The sequence below is a fragment of the Mytilus galloprovincialis genome, chromosome 1 (assembly GCF_965363235.1).
Source record: "Mytilus galloprovincialis chromosome 1, xbMytGall1.hap1.1, whole genome shotgun sequence".
Lineage (NCBI taxonomy): Eukaryota > Metazoa > Mollusca > Bivalvia > Mytilida > Mytilidae > Mytilus > Mytilus galloprovincialis.
In genome coordinates this window covers 66252704-66262283 of record NC_134838.1, presented here as the reverse complement: position 1 = coordinate 66262283, position 9580 = coordinate 66252704, and positions in this window count along the sequence as shown.

Below are 9580 nucleotides of genomic sequence, written 5' to 3'. Positions count from 1 at the left end.
ACCATAAACAGAAGGTCACCAACAGGTCTTTAATGCAGCGAGAAATTCCCGCACCTGGAGGGGTCCTTCAGCTGGCCCCTAAACAAATATATATACTAGTTCAGTGATAATGAACTCCATACTAAACTCCAAATTGTATACAGGAAACTAGAATCAAAAATAATACAAGACTAACAAAGGCCAGAGGCTCCTGACTTGGGACAGGCTCAAAAATGCACAAAAATTCTCATCTTTATATTGTTAACCTATTCTATTATTCTCTATTTATTTTTATTTTTTTGCCCATTCTTAATATATTTATTGCTCCCTATTATACTCTATCCTTTATCTTTAGGGTCCATTTTTCACTCTTCTTTTTCTTTACATCCCACCTGGCATGACTGGGTAATATATACCCAGACAACAAAAAGACTGTTGACTGCTCTATGGTCAGGTTGTTGTCTTTTTGACACATTCTCCATGTCCATTCTCAATTTTGCATAGAACAGATCTAGTCGTGAGTACTTGAAGTGACTGATGGCTATTTTAAAGCCAATAACAACTAACAACAAATCATGCATCTATCTAACATACAATGGATTAAGTGAAAAGTTTTCATTAACAGTAAGAAAAACACAGGACCTTTTTATACGACCGCAAATTTTGAAAAAATTTTCGTCGTATATTGCTATCACGTTGGCGTCGGCGTCGTCGTCGTCGTCGTCGTCGTCGTCGTCGTCGTCGTCCGGCGTCCGAATACTTTTAGTTTTCGCACTCTAACTTTAGTAAAAGTGAATAGAAATCTATGAAATTTTAACACAAGGTTTATGACCATAAAAGGAAGGTTGGTATTGATTTTGGGAGTTTTGGTCCCAACATGTTAGGAATTAGGGGCCAAAAAGGGCCCAAATAAGCATTTTCTTGGTTTTCGCACCATAACTTTAGTTTAAGTTAATAGAAATCTATGAAATTTTGACACAAGGTTTATGACCACAAAAGAAAGATTGGGATTGATTTTGGGAGTTTTGGTTTCAATAGTTTAGGAATAAGGGGCCAATAAAGGGCCCAAATAAGCATTTTTCTTGGTTTTTGCACAATAACTTTAGTTTAAGTAAATAGAAATCTATGAAATTTAAACACAATGTTTATGACCACAAAAGGAAGGTTGGTATTGATTTTGGGAGTTTAGGACCCAACAGTTTAGGAATTAGGGGCCAAAAAGGGACCCAAATAAGCATTTTTCTTGGTTTTCGCACCATAACGTTAGTATAAGTAAATACAAATCTATGAAATTTAAACACAAGGCTTATGACCATCAAAGGAAGGTTGGTATTGATTTTGGGAGTTTTGGTCCCAATAGTTTAGGAAAAAGGGGCCCAAAGGGCCCAAAATTAAACTTTGTTTGATTTCATCAAAATTGAATAATTGGGGTTCTTTGATATGCCGAATCTAACTGTATATGTAGATTCTCAACTTTTGGTCCCGTTTTCAAATTGGTCTACATTAAGGTCCAAAGGGTCCAAAATTAAACTTAGTTTGATTTTGACAAAAAATGAATCGGTTGGGTTCTTTGATATGTTGAATCTAAAAATGTACTTAGATTCTTGATTATTGAAGTTTTTTGGTCCAGTTTTCAAATTGGTCTACATTAAGGTCCAAAGGGTCCAAAATTAAACTTTGTTTGATTTCATCAAAAATTGAATCCTTGGGGTTCTTTGATATGCCAAATCTAACTGTGTATGTAGATTCTTCATTTTTGGTCCTGTTTTCAAATTTCAAATTCTACATTAAAGTCCAAAGGGTCCAAAATTAAACTAAGTTTGATTTTAACAAAAATTGAATTCTTGGGCCTCTTTGATATGCTGAATCTAAACATGTACTTAGATTTTTGATTATGGGCCCAGTTTTCAAGTTGGTCCAAATCAGGATCTAAAATTATTATATTAAGTATTGTGCAATAGCAAGTCTTTTCAATTGCACAGTATTGTGCAATGGCAAGAAATATCTAATTGCAAAATATTGTGAAATAGCAAAATTTTTTTTAATTAGAGTTATCTTTCTTTGTCCAGAATAGTAAGCAAGAAATATCCTATTGCACAATATTGTGCAATAGCAAGAATTTTTTTTAATTGGAGTTATCTTTCTTTGTCCAGAATCAACTTAAATCTTTGTTATATACAATATACAATGTATATACACTTTTTACTACCAACTGATAAATTTAAATAATCTTTACCATTCAGTGATAACAAGCAGTTTTTTTACATCTTAATATTTTATGATTTATTTAAATGAGTAGTTATTGTTGCAATCTCCATTAGAAATTTGAATTGATATCAGTTTTGAAAAAGGGAAACGGGGATGTGAAAAAAAAGGGGGGGGGGGTTAAATTTTTCTCATTTCAGATTTCATAAATAAAAAGAAAATTTCTTCAAACATTTTTTTGAGAGGATTAATATTCAACAGCAAAGTGAATTGCTCAAAGGCAAAAAAAACCTTTTAAGTTCATTAGACAGGCAAAAAAAACCTTTTAAGTTCATTAGACCACATTCATTCTGTGTCAGAAACCTATGCTGTGTCAACTATTTAATTTTAGATTTAAAAAGTTTGAAGAAGAAATCTTTAATTGATTTGTAAAATTTTGGCATTTGTTTTGTGTAAAAAAAACCCATGTAATGTCAAAAATTTGATCACAATCCAACTTCAGAGCTGTATCATGCTTGAATGTTTTGTCCATACTTGCCCCAACTGTTCAGGGTTCGACCTCTGCGGTCGTATAAAGCTGCGCCCTGCGGAGCACCTGGTTTACAATGTCAGGATACAGGGATCGACAGATTTTCCAGCTATGAATGTGCATATGTGTATAAAATTAGACTGTAAATTCAGAAATTATTGTGTGCATTTATCAATGCTATTTTTTTGGCGATTTGAGAAAGATCCATTTAGATCATAAAAAAAAATTCAAAATGTGAATTTGAATTATTGTGATTATAACCCTGCTCCATTTTTCGCAATATTAAAACATCACAAAAATTTCTGAATTTACAGTTACTGTAGTTAGTTTGATTTTAATTTACTGATAACAAAATCAATATTCATACAAAAAAAACCCAGTATTTTAAGATTAACTTACAATGTTCAATTGGTGACCTTTTAGATAAGTTTATCTAAAGGGGCACTAGCTGTCAAATTCATGTTCATCGATTTGACTCAAATTCTCATATTTGTTTTAAAACAATTTAAAACATTTATCCAAAATTTAAAAGTCTAAATGAAACGGTTTACAGGGCATTGTCATGGTAAATGTAGCTTTGTTTCGTGAGTATTTTAGTTTAGACCCCATCTCAATAACTCTTTCTTCTAGGTCTATTTAATTTCAGTTATAGATTAAAAATATATAATAATCATCATTTTTACTAGAATAAGATTGTATCTAAATTTCAAGGCTCTGTGAGTTAAAGGTAGTAACTAAGTGAACAAATGCAATTCAAGTGTTTGTTTATTTTTTTCACTTTCTGCTTTCCTTTCTAGGCTTCAAAAGCTTCCTGACCATCTTCGCTAGCCAAGGGTTACGATCCACTCCCGCTCTCTTCACCCTTGGCAGATTGAGCTAACATTTGTGATATCAATGTTGCGCCATCTATCGGATGATTAAAGTCACGCCCATTCCGAATACATTATTCTTGACCAATGGTAGCACTTGAACTCTTCAATTTGGAAGTAAAAACACTGTAGCCTCTAGATTCAACACACTTGGTAAAGCCGGAAACGAAAATATACGTCAACATTCATGCATTTTTGCATGAAACATACACAGGAACTTCTATTAGTTGATTAAAACATTCCAGTTGTCACTAAATATAGTCGTATGTTAAGTGATGTAGACTTGTTGCGCAATAAACACGTGGCCATTGTTTACAAACACTTTCTACATCTACACGTGATCATTTTATAGGCGCTTTTTGATTGGACGCAGCGAGTTTCTACTGTAACCAATAAAAATCCTTACCTTGTGTCTCCGAAATTTTATCTCAATCCGCCAAGGGTGAAGAGAGCGGGAGTGGATCGTAACCCTTGGCTAGCGAAGATGCTTCCTGACATTCTTCTATCTATAAGTACTTTAGTCCTTTTTCAGTTTTGTTGATGTAGACATTTGGTGATTTTTGCAAAATAACCACAAAGACCCAGGATTTAACGTAATTCGCTGGCATTAACTTGAATGGGCCAATAGTTGATGTTCTTTATCTTTTATCAGTATGTGGTTACCCTTCAGCAATGGCGACATGCCCAAGAAAGTTAACTTTCTTTGCAAATATTGTACACTTTTGGGGCTTATGCTTTAGACCAACACCTTCAGCCGATCAAAACCAATCAAAGATTCTTGAGTGTCTCTTCAAATGACTTTCCAACTACAATTACAAGCTAGACATATATAGTTATCAAAGGTACCAGGATTATAAATTAGTATGACAGACGCGCGTTTCTTCTACATTAGACTCATCAGTGACGCTCATATCAAAATATTTATAAAGCCAAACAAGTACAAAGTTGAAGAACAATGAGGATCCATACTCCAGTGTACAGCCGCAAATGCCCTTTCCATCAACATTTAGAAGATTGCTGGTGCACAGGTTAGACTGAATAGATCTATCAAAAATGAAACAGTTTCGTCTGACAGCAAATGAAGTTTTGACAATCTTTCTATTCCATTTTCATCTGCCAGTATCCCGATCACAGGTCTATTAAGGTAGAGAACCAAAGTAGTTCTACCTAAGTCCCTGTCAGGTGCTGCAAAAAGATCCTTGTATCATTTAGGAGCTTTTCGACTCCTTGGTTTTGTTTTTGCCTGCAATTACTCAGTAAAAAGCTATCAAAAGTACCAGGATTATAATTTAATACGCAAGACGCATGTTTCTTCTACATAAGACTCAACAGTGACGCTCAGATCAAAATAGTTATAAAGCCAAACAGTAAGTTTTGTAACTCAATACTGAGATCCTGATATTTTTTTTGTCGATTATCACATCCTAGATGGGGCTAATATTTCCTATAATTGTCCCAGCTCTAATCATTTTCACTACATGAACTAATACAATTATAAATCGCAGTGGTACGGTTGCTGAGGCTTTCACTTAAGTTCTCTCTATTAAGGCGCTATCCTTTGCTATGAATTTGTCACAGGGTTCAATTATTCCTAATCCTACTTCATTCTTTGTTGACGGATATTCGGTAATGTGTCCTCCGACAAAAGCTTCTTGCACTCTATAACAACCAAGCTGTCCAGTGAAGTTCAGTGGAATCTTCTGGTTCTGGTTATGACAAACCATATTTTGTTCTTTTGAATTAATCAGACATCTTTTTTCTTGAGAAAATATAAACCAATTATACATTCTATAGCAAGATCCGTTACTACTGCCTCTGAAAAGTATTCCTTTTATTCAATCCAAAAATAAGAAATTCTCCTATTTTCGTTTTGTTCAGTTCCGTTTGTTAACATAATAGTTTGAACCACTTGATTGAGTTTGGCATCTTTTCCTTTTTCGAACTATTGAATAGCCCATTCGCAAGACCCAGCATAATTGGCTAGTTTGATTCCCTTTCTGTTTTTTTTGCATGAACCCCGAGTTTTGGATGTGTCTATGGGCCACTCGATATCTCTCAGCCGTAAGTCAGAATAAAATTCTCGGAACGTCTCGAAAGTTTTCTATCATTTATACAGGTCTTAACAGGTTGTTATCTACGTCTTTGATATGGTCCCTTGATGGCCCTTGACGACGCAATTATATTTGTTTTAAAACGACCACTGTACACTGGGTCAATTATAACGTGGTATTGTCTGTTGTCTGGATAACATGTAAACTAATTATGTTTGAAGATTTAACCACGGGATACTGTGTATTTCATCATAGACTTACGGGAGAGAACATTCTGGTTAAAATATTAATATTAGATCGGAAAAGAGAAAGATAATATTCTTATCAAAAGTATTTAATTCAAGAGGAATCAAAGAAATATATACAAAATATATACTGTATTCATGTTTCTGAAGAAACTAACAATGATTGAAATCAGAATATTTTCAGAGTTGCAATTAAGAAATAAGTATTTTATAGGACAAGATACTCTGCTTTGGTATTTTTAAATATTCATTTGTAAAGGAATAAACATAAAAATTAAATCTAAATAAATTCTTGCATCATACAAAAAAATTGTTTATAAACAATAATCATTATATTTCTACGTTAATTATTTCATACCATTTTAGTATTTAAGTTTTATGAGTAATTATTAATTATTTTTTTGTATTGTAATATATCCATGAAACGGAAAGTAAGATAAATTTATTAAAATTAATATTTAAATTTTAAACGGTCGTGAATAAAAATACTTGAGTGTTTTCAATTCATAAAGCATGATTTTAAACTCACAACAACCGTAAAAATAATTTACAATAATCACAACAAAATTTAATTACAACCATAATGTAGATTATTTTATACTGTTTTAGTATGAATTTAGAAGTCTTTGTTTATATGTTGTATAGTAATATATTCACATAGTGGAATGTTAGAATTTAAAAATAGATTCATTCGATAAATAAAATGTCCAACCGTAAATACTTGACGTTCGTGTTTATTGATATTATATATGTTAAAAAAAAATACTAACAGGAACGTTAGTTTATTATAAAATTTGAATTCAATTTTTGTTTGTTTGTTTTAATAGTTATAGCATCTACATATTTGTACTATGGTACGGTTTTGAAAATTGTATTTATTGTGTTGACCAACTATCCTACACGTCTTGATTCATTCACATTACAGATCACATTTCAAAAGCACACTATCGGTTTGCGTTCTCAAAAATTCCGGATAAAATGTCAATGAATCCGGAGTCAAAACATTTAATGAAGGCCGTTTGACATTCAAATTCATCTTTTAGATTAAGATATGTGCTGACGCAAATGCGTATTCTTCTCCTGAGTATCAGTGAGATGCTTTCTATTTACTATTTCGTGCGCTAAAATACTACTTGCATGCAATTCAATTAAATTCACTCGTGAAAGCTTATTTTCGTTTTTGTTATCTAAATTCAGGACACGGCAGAAAGAGCTTTATATATGACTTTCATCATTACTAACGGTATTCTGACCTCGAGTTGTTTCCTTTTGTTTCTTTTTTGAGTCACTGTCCTATGATAGACTTTGACCTTTTCGAAAAGCTAAGGATTGTCTACCCAAGGAATAGATTCCGTAACTTTGTAATTTTTTTAGCCTTTTAACTTTTTTCATTCGAGCGTCACTGATGGATTTTTTTTTGTAGACTTAACTCGTGTCTGGCGAACATCATTTTAATTCTGGTATCTTTTTATATCTACATACCTTTTAATATAAATTGGTTATTTTAAAAGTGTGCACAAGTATTCATAAACTTCTGAATTAAGAAATTCTTCGGCAAAACTAAGTTTCCCTGTAGAATGTTTGAATTGATTTAAGTAAAATCAAGAAATCCTGAAAATTTGAGATGTTTTATGAGACCAAAATAAGTCTCTTCATAAGAGGTCCCAGTTAATTGCATGTCACAGGTTTCACCACATACAACATCTACCATGAGTAAAGACAGTTTCAAATACGAGTTAAGAATATAAAGGCATTCATGTAGGAAACAAAATATAAAGATATGATAGATAAAATAAATGCATCCAGAATTCAAGATTATAAAGCAAACTGAGTGCTAAAAATTCATATTGCGATAGGTTTGTGCAATTTGCATAAGTCATCCGGTTAGTAGAAATTGGGATTTGCCAAAGGGTTATAATCGGGAAAATATGTACATTACCAAGTAATAAATATGATAGTCGAGCTTTAAAATAACTATTCTAATAGAAGCTATAAATATATACTTTCAACTGGTTTCTTCTATTCACAGTCAATTATTTCAATTCAAAAGCAAACACAATTTCAGCAACAATCTTTTGGTGACCCTGCAGTCAGCAGTCTTAGGTTCATGTATTGCTTTTCTTTTTTTTTTAAAGAAAGCAACTTGTTTATTCCAGACATGTGTTCCTTTTCCTTGTTCTTGAATTTCCTTTTGTTATATCTTAAGATAGGAGAATTCTCCACCGCTACTGGTCCCGGGCGCGACGCTAGTTGTGCTGTGTTGCACTTGGTTAGAACGGACCCCCGTCATGCTCACTTACGTAAGGTTTAAACAACTTAAAAGCATCACCACCTTGTTCAAGCTGTGTTTGAACTGTGTGCTCTGTGATATCGCTGGAATCCGTGTGCCTCGTCTGAATAATACCAGAATTTCTAAGTTGCTCTTTTGGGGTAGAGTGTTATAGTGTTAAATGCCCAATATTTTGAGTTTGTCACAGCTTCTCCATCTTTTGCTTAACTTCTTCCTCTAACATACTTTTATGCTCTTGTAAATAGTCCATGTTTAATGAATCATCGGTGCACTTACAAATATTCCCCCGCTACCACCAAAATTATGTCAAATACTCGGTTTAGTGACCTTTAGGTATCGTACCAGAGTTTACCCCTGGATATTGGAAGATGCACAGTTTCTTAGATCTTTAACTTGTTAATTTGGTCTCTGTCAACCACTAGGAATGTGTGGGACGTGTAGTTTGCGCAATCCTTATGTGTCAAGCAGCATTCAGTGCTAACATGTGCACTATCAAAATTTTGATATATTCTACGTATGCACTGCTATCCTGTGCACTATCTGGTCTGTTCCGTCTGTGTATTGCTTAACAAATGCACTCTCTGGTATATGTGTTACTTGTACACTTATTTACCTTTTTACTATAACCACACAGTAGTATATGCATATTACCTGGTGCGTATGTTCAACTTATATACTCTTTATGTATGAATTTTCGGCTCTCCCTTGACACCTATTGCGAGTATGGTCCTGAGGAAACGATGAAACAAGTCCGTCGGAAGGGGACGATACATGGCTGACCCGTGTTTAAGAGAGCCATATATCTTGCACGTTTAAGTCACCGTTGTAGATTTCGAAAAAGAACCGGCTAGTGCCGCTACAAGGCAGCACTCGCACCCGCAAAGTGGAAAGGGATTAATATTAGTTGCAAGACTTGTTTCCCATTTCACTATAAATAAATAGGTTTTAACTAACTTATATACTCCTGCAAATTTATTCAGGCGCGCAGATAGATTCTTATCGAAATCTATTTAATTTATTATGAAGGGTAAATCATAACCTTTTTGCCTCTTCTAGACGCCTTGACAATCTACTAAGCGTCCAATTTAAGAGGCGGATCGAGCCTTTTTCAAAAGGGAGGGTCCTTACCAAGGATATGTCCCCATTCAAATGGATGGATCGTCAAAAAAAGGGAGAATCCAACCCCGGGAACCCTGGATCTACCACTGCATTTTAACTGGAAGTGTTCAGCGACCTTTACTTGATATGCACCCTCGCACTGTCGGTTGCATTTTCAACAAATGGAAGTTTTTAACGACCTTGACTGGCTATACAGCCCTCGCACGGTCGGCTCGGTGCCCGAAGGCGATTGGTGAGCGTTAAAATATTTTTTGCCGACATCGGTCAGGAACAGGTGGTGGTGGCCATTTAGG